The sequence below is a fragment of the Mustela erminea genome, chromosome 5 (assembly GCF_009829155.1).
Source record: "Mustela erminea isolate mMusErm1 chromosome 5, mMusErm1.Pri, whole genome shotgun sequence".
Classification (NCBI taxonomy): Eukaryota; Metazoa; Chordata; class Mammalia; order Carnivora; family Mustelidae; genus Mustela; species Mustela erminea.
The window spans coordinates 101,851,757-101,874,364 of record NC_045618.1 but is presented as its reverse complement, the minus strand read 5'-3'; the positions used below and the strand labels follow the sequence as shown (position 1 = coordinate 101,874,364).

The 22,608-nt window shown below is 37.7% G+C and overlaps 1 long non-coding RNA gene across 2 annotated transcripts in view; it reads left to right on the top strand.

Moving 5' to 3' along the window:
- The window catches only part of LOC116591399, a 54,727-nt gene extending 38,581 nt beyond the window's left edge, over positions 1-16,146 (top strand). The window contains exon 4 of one of the 2 annotated variants that reach the window (XR_004285995.1): positions 16,002-16,146. This is a non-coding gene — a long non-coding RNA (uncharacterized LOC116591399). Of the gene's footprint in view, positions 1-5,121; positions 5,489-16,001 lie in introns of those variants that run through there. The other variant, XR_004285997.1, reaches the window with a different exon arrangement.
- Positions 16,147-22,608: the final 6,462 nt, after the last annotated feature.

The following is a 22,608-nucleotide window of genomic DNA, read 5'->3' as shown; positions in this document are numbered from 1 at the left end:
AATATATCAATTTCTTTTTTGCATTATTTTTGTACATCTCAGTTGTGATTTGCTATTCCTTTACACATATATTATAACTTAATCTTTGTTCTGAATGAATTATACTCTTTACAGCTTTCAATGACACTTTTATTCCTTTATTATGCTTTCAAGCTCTGAACAGTCTTTGAGCATTACTATATATATTATATATACCTTTCTTATAGCAACTACTTCAGTTCTTTCCAGCTTTATTGAGATATTCATGTAACTCTTAAATCTACTATGTTGTAGTTAATACTAATCTTGCTGAAATCTTCATCTGGTTTTGGACTCTCTGAAATTGTAGGTGTATTCTCAATCTTTTTGCCAGTTCTCTTCTCCTCTTTGATGTTGTAATACTTCCAATATGGATCTGTGTTTTACTTACAATTCCCTTACTGTTTCTTGCAACTTTGTGTGTGTTTGTGCATGTGTGCACGTGCATATGTGTGCATTTATGCTGGTGATAGTAAAACACAAAGGTGAAGTTCTATTTTTAAGAAATTGTAGTATAACATAGATATTAAGGCTTCAGAGATTAAAATATCTAGGCTTTAGCCCCTCTTCCACTATTTCCCAGTTATGACCTCTTATCTTTATTAAACAACACACTTATCTATAAATCTATTTCTTCCTTTACAAAATGAAATAAATAATAATTCAAATAAAATAGAATAATGCAGGTAAAACATTTAAAACAATGGTAAATTTAAAGTATTCATCATAAACTTAACAAAATGAAAGGCCATTAGTAAGCAGAACACATTTAAGACATTACCTTATTTGAAGCATATCATTAAACCAAAGGAATATTTACAAGCAACACATACCCGGGATCATTCTACGTCCTAGGGGATTCCTTCAACTCACAAGGAATGAGTCAAAACCAAAAGTATAACCAAAGGCAAGAAGTGGAACATGGCCAGCAATAAATATTAGTTGTCATTTTTTTCTATTGAAATAAAGATTTTGTGTAATGTACTGGAAAACTTCCCATTTTCCTTTAAGGGACTATGTTATAACATAAGTTATTCAACATTTAGAAATTGTTAGATAAGGGGCACCTGGGTGGCTCACCGGGTAAAAGCCTCTGCCTTCGGCTCAGGTCATGATCCCAGGGTCCTGGGATGAAGTCCCGCATCGGGCTCTCTGCTCAGCGGAGATCCTGCTTCCTCCTCTCTCTCTGCCTGCCTCTCTGCCTACTTGTGATCTCTGTCTGTCAAATAAATAAAAATAAAATTTTAAAAAATTGTTAGATAACTTTGAAATCTGAAATTATTTGTGTAATGTGTAGAAAAGAAAGCAGACCAGATACAGACTAAAAAAATCCATTGAAAAATGTCATATCTACGTAGATAATTATATTGTCTACTTAATTTTTAACAATTTAGCTGATAATATCAATAGAGAAGTCTTCAGAGTAATTAAAACGGAAATCATTTCCCTGGGCAAATGTCATTTTAAAAGTGCAGTTGTATGAGAAAGGTAAGTTTTTCAAAGCCATCAGCTTCCAGTACATACTCAAAAATAACAAATGGAATAAATCATAAAATAGACCTTCTTATGACAAACACTAATAACTTCCAAAATGATATATACAAAATATCTCCATGATACGTGGTCCACATGTAGGAAGAAAGAATTTTTTTTTATTTTTTATTTTTTAAATTTCTTTTCAGCGTACCAGAATTCATTGTTTATTTTACGAGAATGGTCAAGTTAAAGGATTGTATAAAGCTCAAATATATTAAGCATCTAAAGCCTTGTAGACACCAGAGTTCAACAGAGGAGTGAGAGCAAAGCAGAGGCATAGGTGGAGTAAGGTTTGTCTTGTGAAATGGTCAAGAGAAGTGTTTGCTAATCTCCCACAGTCTATTGCCTGACTGGCTTGTTCATCCGCAGCAAGGGCTACGAAGTTGTTTCACAAGTCCTATCGCTTGTCCTGTAACCCTACACTCAGAGGTTGATTATAAGTTCCTGCAGAAAATGGAGGACATACTTACACTACCTCCAACTGATAGAGCCTGGAGCTAACAGAGGTTGGAACACAAACAATATATTCAACCATTAGAGGTTGTGGACTTTGAGGGATTGCTAACAACTGTAAATATAAAGAGGCACAGCGGGACTGGGAGCTCTTGCTTACTTACACTTTTTTTTTTCAGTCCTTCAAACAATACTTAAAACTGTTTTACTTCTTGCAATGACAGAGTAGGCCATTTTAAACCAACCCTCCTTCTAAAAATACTAGAAAAGTTAGACGAAAGTGTTTTTGTTTTGTTTTGGTTTTGTTTTTTGTTTGTTTGTTTGTTTGTTTTGAGAGAGAAAGAGGGGGCACACGGAGGGACAGAAGGAGAGGGAAAGACAGAATCTTAAGCAGGCTCCATGCACAGTGTGGAGCCCAACGTGGGGATGGATCTCACAACCCTGAGATTGTGACCTGAGTTGAAATCAGGAGTTGGATGCTTAACTGAGCCACCCAGTGCCCTGAAGTGTTTTTTTATTCTGTTTTGTTTTGTTTTGTTTGTTTTTAATCGACTGAAAGGCTGGGGCACCTGGTGGCTTAGTCAGTTAAGCATCTGCTTTTGGCTCAAGTGAGCTCAGGTCATGATCTCAGGTCATGATCTCAAAGTCCTGCATCGAACTCCCTGCTCAGCAGGGAGTCTGCTTCTGCCTCTCTCAGCTCATGCTCCCTCTTTCTCTGTCTCTCTCAAATAAATAAATAAAATAAAAAATAAAATCTTTTTTTTTAAGAAATCCACTGAAAATGGGACGCCTAGGTGGCTCGTGGGTTAAGCCTCTGTCTTCACCTCACATCATGATCTCAGGGTCCTGGGATCAAGTCCCGCACTGGGCTCTCTGCTCGGTGGGGAGCCTGTTTTCCCACTTCTCTCTCTGCCTGCCTCTCTGCCTATTTGTGATCTCTCTCTGTCAAATGAATAAATAAAAATATTTTTTTAAAATCCACTGAAAGGCATTGGAGATTTCTCTAGATAGAGAGGACTATAAAATCAAAATCCAAGAGAGGAGGAAAGCTGAGAGAGTAGTGTAACATTTGGGGATGTTTTCTAAATTTTCAGTTTCCAAAACTAGCATCTGAGAGTTTGAGTAGTTGAGTAAACATTTTGTGGGGACTCACTCATCCTCCCAGAAGTGATATAAAGATTATTTTAAGATTAAAAAAACATTTGAGATTCAACAAATGCAGAAAGAAGCCTTCTTGGAGCTTTAGTTATTTGACTAAAAGCAGAAACTTTTGAGAAACAAGACTGTTATAAATTCCCTTTTCAGGATAGATCTGTTCCCAGGAGAGAGACCAAGAGTGAACCTACCATAAATCTTTCCAGGAGAGTTTTAGGGTCATGAAGAAGACAGAAAGACCACTGACACCTGCATAAACAAACATCACATCACAAACTTTCTTTTCTCTCATTTGTTCTCCTAAAACCCATTTGTCTTTCCTAAAGGAATCTATTTGCTCTTCCCATAGGAACCTTTTCTCCCCTTTTCCCTCCTCCTACTATGTTAAGTATATAAAACCCAAATTCTGAACACCCCCTTGGGTTACTCATCACCGAGTATATGCAATCACACATATATAGATACCAAGTAGCGAGTTGAATATAGAAGTCTGGAATTTGAAAGAATGGTCAAGGCTGGAGATATAATTTTTAGAATTATAATATATAGGTGGAATTTAAAACTATGAGGCAGGTGGAGGTCACAAAGGGAGTCAGTGAGCTAAAGAGAAGAGGAAGAATTTAGCGGTGGGTCAATCCAAGACAGAAAAGCTGGGAGGAAGGGAGAAAAGGAAGGAAGGAAGGAAGGAAGGAAGGAAAGAAAGAAAAGGAAGAGAAAGGAGGAAGGAGGAGGAAAGGGTGAGATGGAGGGCGGGAGTAAGGAAAGAAGGGAAGAAAAGAAGAGAGAGAAGGAGGAGGGAGGGAAGAAGGAAGGAAGGAGAGAAGAAAGCAAGGAAGGAAGGAAGAAAGAGAGAGAGAGAAAGAAAAGAAAGATAGATTAAGAAAAGCAATAAAAGGGAAAGAAAAGGAGCAACCAGTGAGTGAGCAGTGTTCTGGTAGCCAAGTGAGGAAATGTATCAAGAAGAAGTAAATAATCAACCAAAAGGTCAAAAATATTAGGACTAACAACTAACCATTGTATTTAGCAATGTGGAGGCCACGAAGGGCATATAAAGAGTTTTTGTGGAGAGCACAGAAAGAAGGATGGCTCAGACTGAGGTTGAGAGAAAAAATGGATGAAGATAATTAGGGAAAAGTTAAGAATAAACAATTCTTTCTAAGACACTGTGGCAAAGAGAAACAAAGAAATGGAGCTGTAGGTAGCAAGATGAATGGAATCAAGAAATGAATTTATCTTCTTTTTCATGTCTGGTCTTGAATATTTAATTGATGGTGAATTTGTGATTTCATTAAAAAAAAAAAGGCAGACCTATAATGAACCTAGAGAAGGGAAGTATCACAAACAAACTTTATAGTAATTATGATTACTATATTCAGGGAATCAAAACACATGAAGGAGAATTTTAACAGATAAATACAACTATTTTTTTAAAAACTAAGAAATTCTACAACTGAAAAAATATAGTAAATGAAATAAAGGACTCCGTGAATGTTAATTTTAGATCATATACTGGGGTTACATGTCTGTTAATGCAGTCAAATGAGCTATACCCCCAACATGTCTGTTAATGGACAAGTAAATTTCTATCATACCAACCATTTCAGAAATAATGACTCTAAACTCTAGATAAATTATAAAAACAACTATCTGTAGACACCAAAAGAGTGACCAAAAGTAGGCACATTCTGAAGGAGAGTCAGCACTTGGAAGAAGAGACTTGTACCAAGTGAGTTTTTCATTTTTACAATTTCTAGCTAAAGAAGAGGCACCAATCAGATCCTTGTGGGACGGGTAAAACTGCAACAGAAAACCTGCCATCTTGCTGTGTAAGGAGCCAAAGGACAGAACTTAGAGCAGCCACAGTAGCCATGAAGTGAGGAGGGAATCCCAGACAGGAGAGAGAGAGCAAGAGGGGAGACACAAGTTCTACTTTAACTCGTGCTTTTCCTCTATTATCAGGAAGTATTCCTAAATTTAGAAATTCCGAAAGTGAATATGTGCCTGCCTCAGCGGAATACAGAGAACCTGTCAACTGTATTGTGTTTCGTGTTCGACTGCCACAAAGAAACCCTGATGAGGAGTAGTAGGTAGAGCCAGAGCGGATGGAAACAGGCAGCCCTGTCTCCGAAGCCATTGGGAGGGAGGGAAGAGGACCGCCAGAAAATCAGCCCTGGAGCAAATATCCCACAGGAGGTCCCCAGCAGCCCTTCCTCAACTGCCACAGTACTGTCTCTGACCCCTTCCTCATCCTCTCTTTTACTCCAAATTTGAAGACTTGCCTTTGTGACATTAACAATCACCAAGGACATAGAACACAAGAGCAACCGATTGCAGGAAAAATGATTGACACTGGAATTCACTACAATGAAGCTTAAATGGTTTAATATTACCAGTTAAGGGGTGGGAAATGTATTGTCTTTACTCCTCCCACAAATATAGTAATGCTCCTACCATATATGGTGGGAATAAAAATTTTCCATGCCAAACCATGGACTGACTCACATAATAGTTTATAGTAATAACTAATGTTGATTGTGCTGGGCACAAGTCTCAATGTTTCAAAACTGTTAAACTCATTTCATGTTCATAATAACCCTATGATGTAGATATTATTTTCCATTTTACATACAGTGGAACTGAGGCATAGAGAAGTTAAGTGATTTATACCAAGTCAAACCACAAATTTTTAGCAAGTAGGTAGTCTGGATTCACAGCTAGCCTCCAGAATCCATGTTCTTAATCGTCATACATGCACCTTTTCATGGAATGACAAGACCCTTCCCTAAAAAAATAAATTGCAAAAGTAAAATTTCATGTTAACAGTAAGAGATTATAGATTACTTATTTTTTTACAATTTTTACCATTAATCAGTACCTGTATTTTGTACAATCCTATGCCAGTTTAGAAAGGTAGAAAGCTAGAAAAGAGGTGAGGGACACAAAAGAAAGTGCTAGAATTGTAAAGATAGTCTATGATGCTCATACCTGAGCCTAGTTTTTATCCAAATTAATAAAGAACTATGGAATGTTAATATGTAGAGACTTTATAGCAGAAAAAGACATTTTTCACCAGCCGAACTTGAACATATTAAAAAAATAATGTTTCCACAGGAAAATACACTAAGATTGGCAAATACAGCTTAATCTTTAATAATTAAATTAATTGGTAACCCAGGCATACCTGGAGGGCATAAGTCAGTATTAAAACGTTAAGTTTTGCCTCATTTATTTTTGTAAATGTGTAGAGTAAATTGTACATTCTCATGAATAATTTCTGTCTTATACATTCATTTTGTATATTTGGCACACTCTTTGGCCCAAAGAACCTCAAGGAAAGAAGTACTTACAGATTATCACAGAACCCACAGAGACTTGAAAACTGTTAACAAAAAGACTTCGACTGGTCAGGTAGTGATAGTTGGAGTTGATGCACAGAAAACTTTTTATTAGTGAAATGATTCTTAGTAAACCTGCAGAAAAATACAGCATACAATGAAGAGAACCAGAACATATAGACAATATCAATCAAGGTCTGTCGTGCCTTTTTGCAACTTAGATCTGTGTGGAAACTGGGTAGTTTTTTTGGAATAAGCAACATGTTAGAGATGGAAGACATGCTTCCAGTGCCTTCTCTAAAAGACAGTTCTGCTTATGTCATTCTTCTGAGTACAGCCTTTGCTGATCTCCACTTCTTGTGTAATCAAGTGCAATTCCTGGGATCCAAGTCCATTTCCCAGCTGGCACAGCTTGCACTACCCCACTCACTAGCAGTGAGACTTGAAGCCTGTCCCTTAACTTTCTCCCAAGCCTCAGCTGCCTCAGTCCTCAAATGGATTCTCAGTAGTGCCTACCTCCCTTGGAGCTTGTGGCAGTCAAGGGAAGACAGAAACCACTCTACTATTTTGAACAAGAGGAAAAGTAATGAGGCACTCGGAATAAACAGGTGAGGGAAGGGCTGCGGTCAAGCAGGGAATGGTAAGGCAACCCAGAGGTTGGCAATAATGGAAAGCAACTACCACTCCTGGGAGTGAAGGACCATATACTGGAGCATAGGATCCCACCTCACCCTGGAGTGCCTGACCGTCACACCGAACAGGGGAGCAAGCTAGAAGATAGAGCTGGGGCCAGAGAGGAGATGCAGCTGTAGTCAATGATCAGATATGGTGAGACAGAGAAATATCCTGATTTCCCTGTCCCTCCTTTCCACTCCCTCACCAGGGTCTTCTTTTGAACAATCTGACTGGCTGCCAGTTGGCAATGAAACCTGGGAATTGTAATCTCCTTCGATACTATGTGGAGCCAGGGGAAGGGAGGGAAGGGATTACAAACAAAAAGCAAATGACCAGTAGTGTGGTTAGAAGAACAAATGGCAATCACCTTCAAAGCCCGTGGCCCAGTGCTTACGCATAGTAAATACTCAATAAACTATAGTTGTTAGAAATATTTTTTGCCTATTTTTTGTTTTTTAATAATAATATTCAATGTGATATTCAATGTGATACGGAGATATAGGCCCTTTCTTTTTTTGTATTTTTATTGAAGTATAATTAACCCACAATGCTATATTTCAAACATATAACATGGATTCGACTTATTTCACTCTTTAGAATACCCTCTAGGTCCATCTATGTTGTCTCATGGCAAGACCTCGTTCTTTTTTATGGCTGAGTAATATTCCATGGTATGTATGTATGTATGTATCTATCTATCTATCTAACTATCTATCTACCTACCTATTTATCTAGATACCTTTCATCTATGGATAGACACTTAAGTTGCTTCCATATCTTGGCTATTGTAAATAATGCTGTGTTAACATAGGGGTGTGTATATCATTTTGAATTAGTGTTCTCATTTTCTGGGTAAACAGACAGAAGGGGAATTATGGGATGGTATTATGGGATGGTATGATACTTTTTATTTTTAATGTTTTGAGAAAATTCCATGCTGTTTTCCACTGTGGCTATACCAATCTACATCCCCACCAACAGTAGAAGAGGGTATCCTTTTTCCACATCCTGACCAACACTTGTTATTTCTTGTCTTTTGGTTACTAGCCATTCTGAATGGCCTGAGGTGATAACTTGTGGTTTGTTTGTATTTCCCTGATGACTGGTGATGTTGAGCATCTTTTCATGCGTCTGTTAGCCATCTGTATGTCTTCTTGGAAAAAAACAGTGTCTATTCAGGTCTTCTGCCCATTTTTTAATTAGCCTCCATGTGTTTATGATCTTTCCAGAATTTTTTTCTTGCAATTGAGTTCTAGTCTCATGCTATTGTGGTCATATGCTTGATATAATTTCAGTCTTCTTAAGCTTATTGAGATTTGTGATGTGGCCTAACATGTGAACTACACTGGAGAGTGTTCCATGAGTATTTGAAAAGAATGTGCATTCTGCTGTTTTTGAATGGAATGTTCTGCTTATATATGTTAGATCCATCTGGTCTAAATTGCTATTCAAAGCCACTGTTTTCTTGTTAATTTTCTGTCTGAAGGATCCATCCATTGATGCAAGTGGAATGTTAAAATCCCCGACAAGTATTGTATTAAGCCAGTTTCTCCCTTTAGGTCTGTTACTGCGTACTCTATGTATTTAGGTGCTCAGTTACAAATATTATCAGTGTGGATTTTCTAACTTCATTTTCCACTTCTCATCCAGAACCCACTTTCCCAACCACTATAGGCCCCACACCAGTGTTCATATACTGTTTACTCTGCCAGGGAGGCTCTTTCTCTTTTTTCCTGCTAGTTGACTCCCAGAGTATGTGAGCAAGGGTTAGAGCTCCCTCAAGACTCCAGCCTGTTCATAGGAAGAGGTCACAGCATGAACCTAATATTGTTCAGGCTTACTGTGGCTGAAGACCTTGGTCAAGCACCACCGGGTGACCAAATGCATTGCCATCCCCAGGATTACTCAGAAAAGCCTCTCCCCTAAAGTTATCTGTGATTCTCCCTAGACCAGGAGACACTGAGGCTTTAGACGGCAGTGGTCTGATGTGTGCTTCTCCTTGCTTCTGCCATGACTTCCCAAATTTGGCTCATTTCTGCCTAATTCCATGTAACACTCAAGGGAGGGAATAGGCAAAATAGGGAAGTGTTACTGCTGTGGGCAATAGGGTCTCGTTCCTCTAGGGCTCTAAGCATGTGAAACACACTTTAAATTTCTCAACAGAAGACAGGAATTTGAGGTTTTAATCTATTCATTCCTATTTCCCACTGATGAGGGGTCACACTTTGGGGTAAATTCCATGATCATCTGGAATATACCAAGTCTCAGGGTCAGCATTTGAGTCACCCTGGCAGAATCTTAGCGAGAAACACAGCAGATACAACATTGTTGAAACATCTATGAGTACCTTAGCATAAAATTATTAAGTATAGATCATTATTATTTTTTAAAGATTTTATTTATCTATTTGACAGACAGAAATCACAACTAGGCAGAGAGGCCAGCAAAGAGAGGAAGGGAAGCAGTCTCCCTGCTGAGCAGAGAGCCCAATGTGGGGCTCGATCCCAGGACCCTGGGATCATGACCTGAGCCGAAGGCAGAGGCTTTAACCCACTGAGCCATCCAGGCGCCCCTAGATCATTATTATTTTTGTATTCTATTGCTACTATGTATGACAAATTACTGCAAATTTAATGACTTAAATAATACAAATGTATTATCTTAGGGATCTAAGGTTATCTTAGGTTAGAAGTCCAGCAAAGGATTCACTGAGTTAAAATCCAGATGTCAAAAATACATTCCTTTCTGGAGGCTCTGGAGAATAACACTGTCATTGTCTTCTCTAGCTTTTAGAAACTGTCTGCAATCCTTAGCTCACGGCCACTTTTTTTCATCTGTAAAGTCAGCAATGTTCCATCTCTCTGACCATTTTTCCATAGTCATGGAAGGTCTTGTCTTTTAAGAACCATGTGATTAGATTGGACCCACCTGGATAATTCAAAATAATCTCCCACCTCAAGGTTCTTAATCTTAATTACATCTGCAAAGTCCCTTTTTCCACGAACGGTAACATAGTCACAGTTTCTGGAGATTAAGACATGAACATCTTTAGAGGGTCATTCTCCTTACCATAATTATATAAAAATTTCTGCAGTATTCTTATTAACTGATTTGATAAGCAGAAAGTATAAGACTATATAAACAATTTTTGCATGTGCATTTATCTATTTAGACTATCTCTTTAGACTGATAAGCAAAGCACCAACAATCTACCCTTCCTGGTGGGAGAAAGCGTGTTTAAGCAGACCTCTGCCAAAGCCAAGGCTGCCTTTCCTAATCCCCCATCCCAACAAAAAAGATGTCTAGACACACTAATAGGTCATAGGGATGAGCCCAACTGTCCCAGTACAGATATATCATTAGCAAGTGTGAGGGATTCTAATTCCTCATCTGGACAGAGTCAGCATCCAAAAACCTCAAGACAGAGAACCTGAAAAGTTTTATTCTATATTCTCCAGCTCCAATCAATTATTTATTGGCACCTTTAGCAATTTCAATATTTTCTTTTCTCTTCCTTCCTTTCCACCTTCCTTCCCTCCACCACATTAATACTCAATGCCTACTACATTCCAGTTACTGTGGTAGGCAAAGTGATCAAGTGGTGAGCAGGACTGACCCTCATAGAGTTTCCTTTCTAATAAGAATGTATATAGTTAAACAAGCCATTTTTTAACTATATTAAGTGCTATAATAGAACTTAATAGAAGATCTAACCTAATCTCTAGTGGGTTAGAAGAGTTTTGTTGAGGACACGACATTGGGGCTGACTCTTAAAGAAAGACAGAAAGTGAGAGTGGCTCAGGCAGTTACCATGTGAATGCCCATGGTTTTCCTCTTCCCTCTTTTTTCCTTCTGAAGGAAGATGGGCTTCTGCTGCTCACCAAGTCAGGTCTCTGCCTCAGTCTAGTCTCTGCTTCTGATCCACAATTGAGAGCACCTCAAGATTCAACTCATGATCTCTTTGCCACTCAAACTTAATCATCTTTTCCCTGGTTGAGCATAATTACAATTTAAATAGTCTTCAAAAATATTATACTATGATTTGTCATTGGGTTAAAAAAAATGTATTGCATATACAGAATGGAACAAAACAATACAATGAGATATAAATTTGATATAAGGGAAGCAAAACCTTGTAGTTGGATGAATGACTGCAATTTTTATTTTGTTGTAAAACAACAACAAAGTGCTGTAATAGCCCTACAAAAGTAAGATGTTGACATGTCACTGAAACTAGGTTACATTATTTTATTGACATACATGTGAAATGATTTCTCATCACTTGCCAAGCATTAGGATTAAAGGCAAGAGAATCCCAAATCCCTTGGTGTAGATAAAAAGATGTTTCACTGAAATACAAGGCTGGTATGATCAGTTCGGGTCTTCCACAGAACTATCAGCAGGGCATTGTGTCACAGTCTCACTGGTATACAAAATAAGAGTGTATTTTGACAATCACATCCCCTTCAAATTGATAAAATACAATAGTATCAAAGCCAGGCTTTACTGTTGACAAAGAAAATAATTTAAAAAAAATTTTTAGTCTTAAGAAAAAAAAATTTTAGTCTCCTTTAGTATGCCAAGATTTGAACTTGGTGCCTTAGATCATGACCTTATTACATGCTTTACTAAAACACATATAGAGGAAATAGAAAGCCTGTTCCTTCTTGCCAAATGACTGTGAAAAGAGAAAGATATGGCTGTAGAATGTCCACAATAGCCAAACTGTGGAAAGAACCTAGATGTCCATCAATAGAAGAATGCATAAAGAAGATATGGGGTGTGTGTGTGTGTGTGTGTGTGTGTGTGTGTGTGTGTGTCCACAATAGCCAAACTGTGGAAAGAACCTAGATGTCCATCAATAGAAGAATGCATAAAGAAGATATGGGGTGTGTGTGTGTGTGTGTGTGTGTGTGTGTGTGTGTGTGTGTAATGGAATACTATACAGTCATTAAAAACCTGAAATCTTGCCATTTGCAATGATGTGGATGGAACTAGAAGGTATTATGCTAAGCAAAGTAAGTCAGTCAGAGAAAGACAATTATCCTATGATCTCCCTGATATGAGGAATTTGAGAAACAAGACAGAGGATCATAGGGAAAGGGAGGGAAAAATGAAACAAGATGAAACCAAAGAGGGAGACAAACCATAAGAGACTTTTAATCTCAGGAAACAGACTGAGGGTTGCTGGAGGGGAGAGGGCTAGGAGGGAAATCACAGACCTGCACTCCTGAAACTAGTAATATACTATATGTTAATTTTTTTTAAAGGTAGGACTGTAGGAAGAATAGGTGGTAACAGTATGTGTGAAAACCACTTCCCTCCTAGTAAAAATCCTAGAGAAAGAGATGCATTACCTTAAGAAAGAATGTGAGGGCAGGATATGAGGGACTTTTCTCCACTTCTAATAATAGTACTGTGAAAGGAAATCCCCATCATAGCTTAGTATGGTTAAACTAAAAGAAATTCTGGATTCAGGGTCTCCCTCTGCTGCCATGTGATATGGAAGCTACCCAGAATTTCAAAAATTTCCATTTACTTTTGAAAAGTGAATGGTGCACACAGGCAAGCCTATGGTAGTTGTCTTAATAGGGCCAGGTAATGCTGTAACTTGGAGCAGAAGGGTGCATATGCCTGACTTGGGACCAATTAAGAGTCACTGCCAGACATCAGCACTCAACACAGCAGCAAGGAACATAGGGCCCTGTGCAAGCAGAAAGAAGAGAGGATGAGTTCCAGCTGCTGAGATGGGCTATAAGTGTGTTAGGATGTGTAGTGGCCAGAAATATAAGTGGCATTTTCTGTACATAAACCATTGAGGACTAAAGAGCAATCCATGGGCACCATGTGGACACAAGAATCACTGTCCCTCCTTACCACTGGGACCTGGCAAGTTCTTCTATGTGCATAGTCACCCCAGTGGGGAAGAGAAGGGAAAAGAGAGGAAATTTGAAAGATGAGTCATTTATCCAGAAAAAGAAAAGAAAGAAGAAAGACTTTAAATTATTAAATTGGGCTAAGTTGCCTGAATTGGTTTCCTTCCTTATATCCAATTTTTTTCATTAATAATGATGTTATTTTAAAACGTTGCTTAAAATTTGTTTATTTTACTTAAGACCACATCCTAGAGATGTTCCAATGTCAGTACACATAGATCTACCTCATTCTTTTCAACTATCAAATGTTATTTCATTCAATATAACAATATTTTTAACTAGCACCTTAGTGAACAAGAGTTAAGTTGTATCAGATGTTTTTCACAAAACAAATACAGCTGCAGTTCGTGTCCTTGAGAACACTGTTCCTGCATCAAATTCAAGTGTGTGGTGCTCTTCCCACAACTTTTCCAGCTACCTTCTCAGTTCCTTATTGAGACCAAGGCAGGGCCCACCAGACCTGCCTAGCAGGGAACAGAACTTAAACTCAGGTTTGGCTCCCAGCTACCAGAAGCTGAAAGTCAAAGTAACTGGAAAAGTCCAGTGGCCTGGTTATCACAATAACCATCATAACGGTGGGATGCTTGGGTGGCTGTGTCGGTTAAGCATCTACCTTCGGCTCAGGTCATGATTCTAGGGTCCTGGGATCAAGTCCTACATCTGGCTCCCTGCTCAGTGGGGAGTCTGCTTCTCCCTCTGCCTGCTACTCCCCCTGCTTGTGTTCTCTCTCTCTCTCTCTGACAAATAAATAAAATCTTTTAAAAAATCATCATCATAATGGTGCTTACTATGGAGTCAGGCATGGAGTTATATCTTAATCTATTGTTCCTCATTGAATGGTTGGCAATTACCTGGCAGGCTCAGAGCTGTTGAGTCTGATTAATTAATTATACACCAAGAGATTCAGGCAACCCCCTCCCAAAATGAGTTTCCTAACAACCTGAGTTTCCCTAGCCGTCCCTCCATGGTATGCCTCCCGGGAACAAAAATCAATGGATTAGTCTCTGCCACTATTTTTCCACCAAGTTCGGAGTTGCCTAATAGACCCAGAATCAAACTGGTCTCCCAAACACTCCCAATTACCCAGCGTTCTCTATTAAAGCAATCTATTCTGCTAGAATATGTTTAAACTATGGCTTCAGGGCATTAAGTCTGGAGATACAGACCAGTTACTAAAAGGAGTTGTATATCTTGTATCGGTTGCCCACATGGCTACAATGTGCCCCAGCCATGCAGCACTGTGATATTTTAAATAAGAAACCCTCCAGCAGGATTCAAACATAATTTATTAACTTATTACTTAATTGATAGCCTTGAACTTAAATGGTTAAATATATGTGTTGCTTAGAAATCCCTATGGCAGGGACGCCTGGGTGGCTCAGTTGGTTAAGCAGCTGCCTTCAGCTCAGGTCATGATCCCAGCGTCCTGGGATCGAGTCCCACATCAGGCTCCTTGCTCAGCAGGGAGCCTGCTTCTCCCTCTGCCTCTGCCTGCCGTTCTGTCTGCCTGTGCTCGCTCTCTCTCTCTCTCTGATAAATAAATAAAATCTTTAAAAAAAAAAAAAAAGAAATCCCTATGGCAAATGCTTTTTATTAATTGATTTATATTAACATTAATTATGGATCATTCTAAGCAATTTGGATTTGTGGTTTTATTTTCTTCCTGGATGCATATTAATTTTTTATCTCCACTGTTTTGATGCTTTTCATTGAGATAAGTTCTTTTTTATCGTCACCGTCATTCTTTGATTCTGAAACGTTATGCTCCAGAGAGCAAATATAAATAAAAGTAGATTAATGCCTTATTCATTGTAGTAGCTACCATTTCGAGATAACAATTTCTATATTCATTGTGGTAACAACAGCTCTAACAATTCCAAAATCCATACTAGCTTGACATTTTGGAATATGTTTCTTATTCAGGTCAGTTCCAAGCAGTAGAGGGTGAGAGGGAAGGAGAGGTTCGGCTCCACACATCCATTCAGGATCCAGGGCAATTGCAGTGTTTCCCATCTTTACCACAAGGTCAACTAGGGCCTATGCATCCAGGAAAAAAGAGAGGAGGGGATTTCAGAGGTTTCTTGGATCAGTTTCAGAAGTGAAGTACATCACATATGCCTTCATTCCACTGGCAAGGATTTGATCACTGGCCATACCTCCAACTTTGATAAAATAAATAAAAGCAGTGTCTAGAATCCTATATACTGATTACAACTATGTACATTCAAATGTTCTTTCGGAAAATAACAGGTTGTAGAAAAAGTACTAATTGTTTAAAAACAGTTGCAATAATAATGATCATTTAATAGGTGTCTGAGATGGACAAAGTGCTAACAACTTTACACATATTCTCTCTAATGCTTTCTACTGCCCTGTAAGGTAGATAACTCTGTAGCAGACAGAGTTACCTGCTAACAGATCTCAGCAGAGAAAATAGGTTCCAACCCCCTTCCCACACTGAATCACCAGTGGGTGGGACCAGATACAACTCAATTCTGGCCAATGAGACAGGGAAAGTGAACCAGGGAACTTTCTTCCATATACAATATGGAGCTTTTTGAAGAGAGAGTCCTATTGCCTTTCTGCTCTAGATATGATTATCTGAGGCATTATTTTTTATGTAAGGTGTCCATCTTGGGACCATGATTTGACCAGCTTAATAATGAAAAAACAATATACTCAAGTTGGTAAAGAAAAAGTAAATAAATAAATGAAAATACAGCTTGGACCCCTGATGACATTGATAAACTTCTCATTGGTTCTACAATAGCTTATCTTCAGATTTCTTTTTAAGTGATTTTTAATGCCTTTATTGCATAAGCCACATTTGGTTGGGTGTTTTATATTTCAGCTGAGGATAATCCCAAACCATACTTTATATTTCCTTCAACAGACCTCATAGTGAGCTCCTACGAAGCGGAACTTGGGTATAAATCCATGTTGCTGTGGCTCTGAAATCCAAGAACTTTCTACCACAATGCAGTGAAATCAAGGCACTCTTTGCTGCCCCCACTACCTCACACATATGCTATAGTAAAGGAAAGAGAATTTGTGCTTTTGCTGCAAGTTATTTTTATACACACACGTGCGTTCACGCACGCACACACACCTGGGGCTTTCGGCAGCCCTAGCCAATAAGAGCCATTTGCCTCTTACTCCTTGTGACTCTTAGGTGTCTATCAATGTCCTTCATTAATCTGACAAAAGATTTTTCCACTGCAGGTGTTTACAAAATGTCTGTAAATATTATTCCTTCTTGAAATGTCTCATGATACAATGATCTCATAGGTTGATGTGTGAGAGAGGAGTGGTATCCCCAAAACATGTCTTTTTCTAGATTTGTTTCTGACTCCAGATCACTTGGTTTTGTCAGGTTCGAGGAACTGTACTTGAACCTTCACTTCATTCAATGTATTAAATCACTGTATACGTGTTTGTGTTTGAAATTACACTTTCTCCAATGCAGCCCTTTAGTTCCATTTGATATTCTCCAACTGTTTGCTTTAAAAAGGAAACAATCTGGTGTTCCTGGGTGCTCAGTCGATTAAGCAGCTGACTCTTGATTTCAGCTCAGGTCATGATCTCAGGGTCCTGGGATGGAGCCCCGTGAGGACTCTACACAAAGTAGGGAGTCTGCTTGAGAATCTCTCTCTCTCTCCCTTTGCCCGCCACTCTCTTTTTTTCTCTCTCTCTCTAAAATAAATAAATAAATCTTTAAAAAAGATAGGAAATCTGATAGAAATTTTAAATGGTAGCAGCTCCTTCTGTACTGGGTCCTATCCTTGTGCTTTAATAAAAACACATTTTCGCACTGAAAAGAAAGAAAGAAAGAGAGAAAGAAAGATCTAAAATAGTAACAGGAAGTATATAGCTAAAAAACTGTCAGTACTGCCAAAATCACCTTCAGGCAGACTCCTACCCACTGTGTCTATGTAACACATTTTTCATTTTTTTTTTCTCTTCTTTACGACTACATAAATCAGCCTCCTCCCTCTATTACAGGTCTCTTTTGTTCCCATTTAGTTTCTACTCCCACTTAACTAGAACATGAGAGGTGAGAAGCATAGAGGACAGAACACCACGCAGAGAAGATATTATCTCACTCATGTGAGGAAAAAGGACACTTTGTTGTTTAAGTCCAATGTATTAACCTGAAGGAGATGCTTTGGAGGGCCCCATCTGAGACTAGAAGCTGTGTTGGGTATTTTGGAGGTATTGGGATCAAACACTGTGTGATGAGCTTCTGTATATCCTCTACCACCACCTATTGTAGCAGAGAAGCCATGATAAAGGTGAATTCCCCACATACAAAAACATGTCCTACTCCTGAAAGAGCAAGTAAGCTCTTGCAAGCAGTCTGCAAAAGGCAAATGGCGCTTCTGAACTTTCTCTTTCCTCTGAATCCAGGGAGTTGACATTAACCTTCAGTCTAAAATCTAAAGCTGTAAAGTAGAAAGACACAATTTAAGTTTATATTTATGTACTAGTCAATAAAACCCAATCACACAGAATGAGAGAGAAAAACACAATTCTTATAAGTTTTGAAATAAAAGCCCCTCAGAAACATTCAATGGAAAAGAATTCAAACTAAAAATTTGGAAATTCAACTTTTAGTTCCTGCTCTATTAGTAGCAACCTATACATCCTTAGAGAGAATACTTAACTTTTCCGACTAGTCTGTTTTCTCTTATGTCAAATGATGGTTGTAATAATAACAAGTTCGTACTCTGCTTGGTGGTTGTAAGCTTTTTCTACATACCTTGATGTAAAACCCTGCAAAGCTGGTTAGACAAATATTATTATCCCCATGTTAGAGATGAGGAAATCAGAGAGTTTAAATGATTTGGCTGAATTTCATACAACTGCTAAATTGTAAGTTGATATTCAAATGTAGGTCTTCTAAGTCTAAAACCAATGGTCTTTCTGCTAAGCCCTATTCAGTGGGAAGACCCCTTCCATGATTCAAAACCTATGATGCTGTGAACAAAATTCCAAGAAAGTGAAATTAAATTTTTTGTGTGTATATACAAAGGCTAAGTCCTTGGTTTTCATTTTCTTATTCTTACCTATTTTATTCTTAGGACGAAGGCCATAGATGCGAAGTGTGAATAAGCTGATGTTCAGAAATAGGAGAAGGGGTTATACAATTACATAGAGAGAAGAGAGATAGACACACATTCAGAACATGACAAGGGAGCTGTTGAATGTTTCCAAATGAGAATTTTTATAAGCCAAAGAATTATTTTATTCCAGCAAATTAGTCTCCTTCTTTTCCTCTTGTGAAAGATGTCTTAAGTACTTTGATTAAAGGATTATTTAATTATCCCCCACTATTCCATCATGGGCATTTTTTTTTTTAAGATTTTATTTATTCGTCAGAGAGAGAGAGAGTGAGCACAACTACAGAGAGCAGCAGGCAGAGGGAAAAAGCAGGCTCCCTGCTGAGCAAGGAGCCTGATGTGGGACTTGATCCTAGGACCCTGGGATCATGAACTGAGCCAAAGGCAAATGCTTAACTGATTGAGCCACCCAGGCATCCCTCCATCACAGCCATTTTTATTACCTCAAAAGAAAATCCTGCTGTGAATTGGACTGTATAGCATAAGCAGTTACTATTACAAATGTCTTCCCTCTTCAGTCGTAATCCTCTTGGGATCTACTAAAGTGATACAATGAAGTAAGTTAGCATGCTTTATTAGTCCCCTGGCCTAAAGTGTTGCCTATTCTTTTTTTTTTTTAATTTTTTTTATTAACATATAATATATTATTTCCCCCAGGGGTACAGGATTGTGAGTGTTGCCTATTCTAAGAGAAAGAACCAGTATGTAAGATTTATGAGAGTTATAGAATGGACGGTTAGAATGGAGGTGGGGAAGAGTATATTACTTACTTCCTTTGTGAACTTACTTAATCTTTTTCTATACAGATGTAAAATACCTAAAATGAATTTGAGGCAGATTGGAGTAAAATAATACCCACATAATTAAAACGTTATAATCGAAATTAAAACAACTTTATTTTTCTCTCCATTTTCATTTTCAAGGGAAAGTTAAAGTGATAGTGTCTGACTTCTGAAAGCAAATAATAGTAGAAACATATAGTGCGTCTTAAATACACATTTTAAACTGTATTAAATGTAAGTTTAATTAAGTTTAATACAGTAAATTAAATAAATTAAATATAAGTTTAAAATATATTCCTTGTTTTACTAATAGTCTACTGATATGACTGAATAAGATGAGCAAATCAGGGTTTTGTTTCTCTGATACCATCATTGTTGTCAACAAATTTCTGAAAAAGTGTTAAGTACCTAATTGCAGAAGTCAACATCCATAAGGATTATAATTTATTTAAAAGTTGAATAGACCTGGTCCTTATCGTCATGAAACTTAAAATGAAACCAATAGGTCAAATGAGATGTGGGCATCTCTTCTATGGTTATCAAGGAAGGCTTTGTGGATGAGCTTTGTTTTCAGTTTTTATCTTTTTTAATTTTTTTAAAAAATTTTTTCAGTATTCCGAGATTCATTGTTTATGCACCACACCCAGTGCTCCATGCCCTTCTTAATACCCACCACCAGGCTCACCCAACCCCCACCCCACTCCTCTAAAACCCTTAGTTTGTTTCAGAGTCCACAGTCTTTTATGATTTCTTTCCCCCTCTGATTTCCCGCAACTCACTCCTCTCCTTCTCCCAATGTCCTCCATGTTACTCCTTATGCTCCTGAAAGAGTTTTTAAATAAGGGGAAGAATATGTAGAATAAATGGTGCTTATTAAATGGCATTGCTTTCGAGAGATTCAAGGGTGGCAGTGATTGAACTAGTCTAGCAGTTAGTCCGGCATTGGTTGGCCGCCAGTGGAATAATGATCTTCTCATCTCTGGTAGGAAGTGAAGATGGGGATTAAGCATGGAAAGTGTGCCTTCTAAAAGCTTCAGGAGCGCAGCCCAAACTACTTTTCTAAAGAGATGTGGCTCTACCCATACACATAAAGTTCATAAAGGGTGAAAAAAGGAACAGATCAATCATAGCAGTTCCATTAAGATAAATAACAAAATGCAGATAACTTAGTGACAGTCAAAGGTCTGCCAAATTTTCCCTTTCTAAAGTATGCATATTTGCCAATTTTAATCCAGCTGGTGAAATAGGTGATTTAAGTCATCCTAATTATTAGAATGCTGGTAATGATGTAAAATGATATAAGCCATTCTGATTAGCCGGAAGCTATAAAGGATAAAAAGAAATAAAGTATTAATAAAATGGCAAGTCAAACATTTGTTGTAATCTGGGTTAGCAAGGTAATGTCAGATCTAGTCCACATTTTCAGTGTAGTAATGTAGGATTTTGTTTCTTCCTATATTCATTTCCAGACTTAGAAAATACTTAGCTACTTCTTAATTTTGTAGTTTTAAAACACAGAGATCTCTAAGGGGAGAGAAATGAACTCCATCTTACTCTCCAAAAGCAGAAATGAGAAAAGATAGTAATTCTCATATAAAGTCTGCTGAAACACTAATATTTCTGATTATCTCTTTGAAAAGATTCATTATTTCAGAATTGTTAGCCAAGTCTAATAAAATCCCTCTAAATTTATCTCTCTGACCATAGCCTCCTACTCTTTTATTTTTTTTAAGACTCCTTCATTCCAACTTCATTATTTCCTACCTCCCATGGAGAGCTCCAATCCCACAATCCCTCTCTTGATCTAATTTATCAGTTTTCTACCACCATATCCAGCCAAGACAGACCCAGTGGTCTTCAATTCCACCATACCGTCTACAGAATTTTAGACAACTTTTTCTTCACCCATAGATCAATCCAATTATCCACTATGTATGCTCCTACATGTGGCAGCCAGGGGGACTGCTGTCAGAATAAATAGATGATCTCCTACTGCAGCCTCTTAGTGCCACTCAGAAATACCTTTTCCCTGCCCCTGGTCAATCCACGCTTTCATTTACACCGTGATTGTCAGTATAACCTTGCCACTCTTACTCACCCTTCCATGCATTCGCCGAATGATGGCACTTGTCCCACTTAGAGAAAATAGAGACCATTTCTCAGCTTCAAGACCTCCCAGCCTACAGACTTATTTACACACTTTCCAGATTTACACTTATTTTCCTCCCAGCTGAGGCCAATTTTCTTGTGAATGTTCTGGATTCTTATCTTATTTCCTAAGTGACCTAGTTCTAGCAGTTGGTCACCATTGTCCTACCCTCCCACTTCTTCACCCCGTCTCTTTGTACTTCCTTTTCCTATACTTAGAAACTTGCACAGTGTTCTCCATCTAACAAAAAATAACAATATATTAAAATAAAATAAACACCTCCCCCAATAAAATATTCCCTCATTCCAGGAAATTCAGCTTTTCTCCTAGCCCTCTTGTTTTCCCCTCTTTACAAAAATGATTATTTTTTAAATAATGCCTGTTTCTATCATCATGATAGAAATTCAGTCTCATTATTTTTAAAGGAAAAAACAAATAGAAAAATCATAGTTAAATGCAGTTAATACTTTTCAACATCCATGTAGTCTTTTTTTATCTTTTGATATTATCTTTTAAATTATAATAATAAAAATAGGTAAATTCATATATATTGATTTTTATATTCTTTTTTAAATTTTTTATTATTTTTTAAAAGATTTATCCACCCATTTTAGAAAGAGAGAAAGAGCATGAGTGGGAGGGGCAGAAGGAGAAAGAATCTCAAGCAGATTCTCCTGCACCAGTGCATGGCCTGATCCCACAACCCTGACATCACAATCTGAGCTGAAGCCAGGAGTCAGATATTCAAGCAACTGTGCCACCCAGACACTCCTATATCCTTTTTTAAATTAACAAAATAATAAGGATTTCTGGACAAGATGGTTCAGTGAATCTAAACACAAAATCACCAAAAATAAAATATAAAAAAATAGAAAATTTAAAATGTTAAGCCAGCAAATCATATATTTAACAAGAGATTAATATCCAGAATATATGAAGAATTCCTATGACTCAACAACAGCAAAGAAAACTCCACTAAAAAATGAGCATCTGTCTGGAAGTCCACTCAAAAAAAAAAAGAGCACAGAATTGAATAGACATTTTTCCAAAGAATATATATGTATATGGCCAATAACCACATAAAAAGATGTTCAACCACACACTAACCATGGAAATGCAGATCAAAACTGCAGTAATTGTAAAAATTATCTATTAAATAATAATCATAAAAAAAAACTGCAGTAAGATGCCACCTCACATACATTAGAATGGCTCCTATCCAAAAAAACAAAAAAAAAACAAAAAACCAGAAAATTACAAGTGTTGGTGAGGATGTAGAGAAATTGGAACCCTTATACATTATTAATGGGAATGTAAAATGGTATAGCTGTTGTGGAAAACAAGATTACAGTTCCTCTAAAAATTAAAAACCACATGGTTCAGCAATCCTACTTCTGGGTATATACCCAAAAGAACTGAAAACAAGAACTTGAACAGATATTCATATAC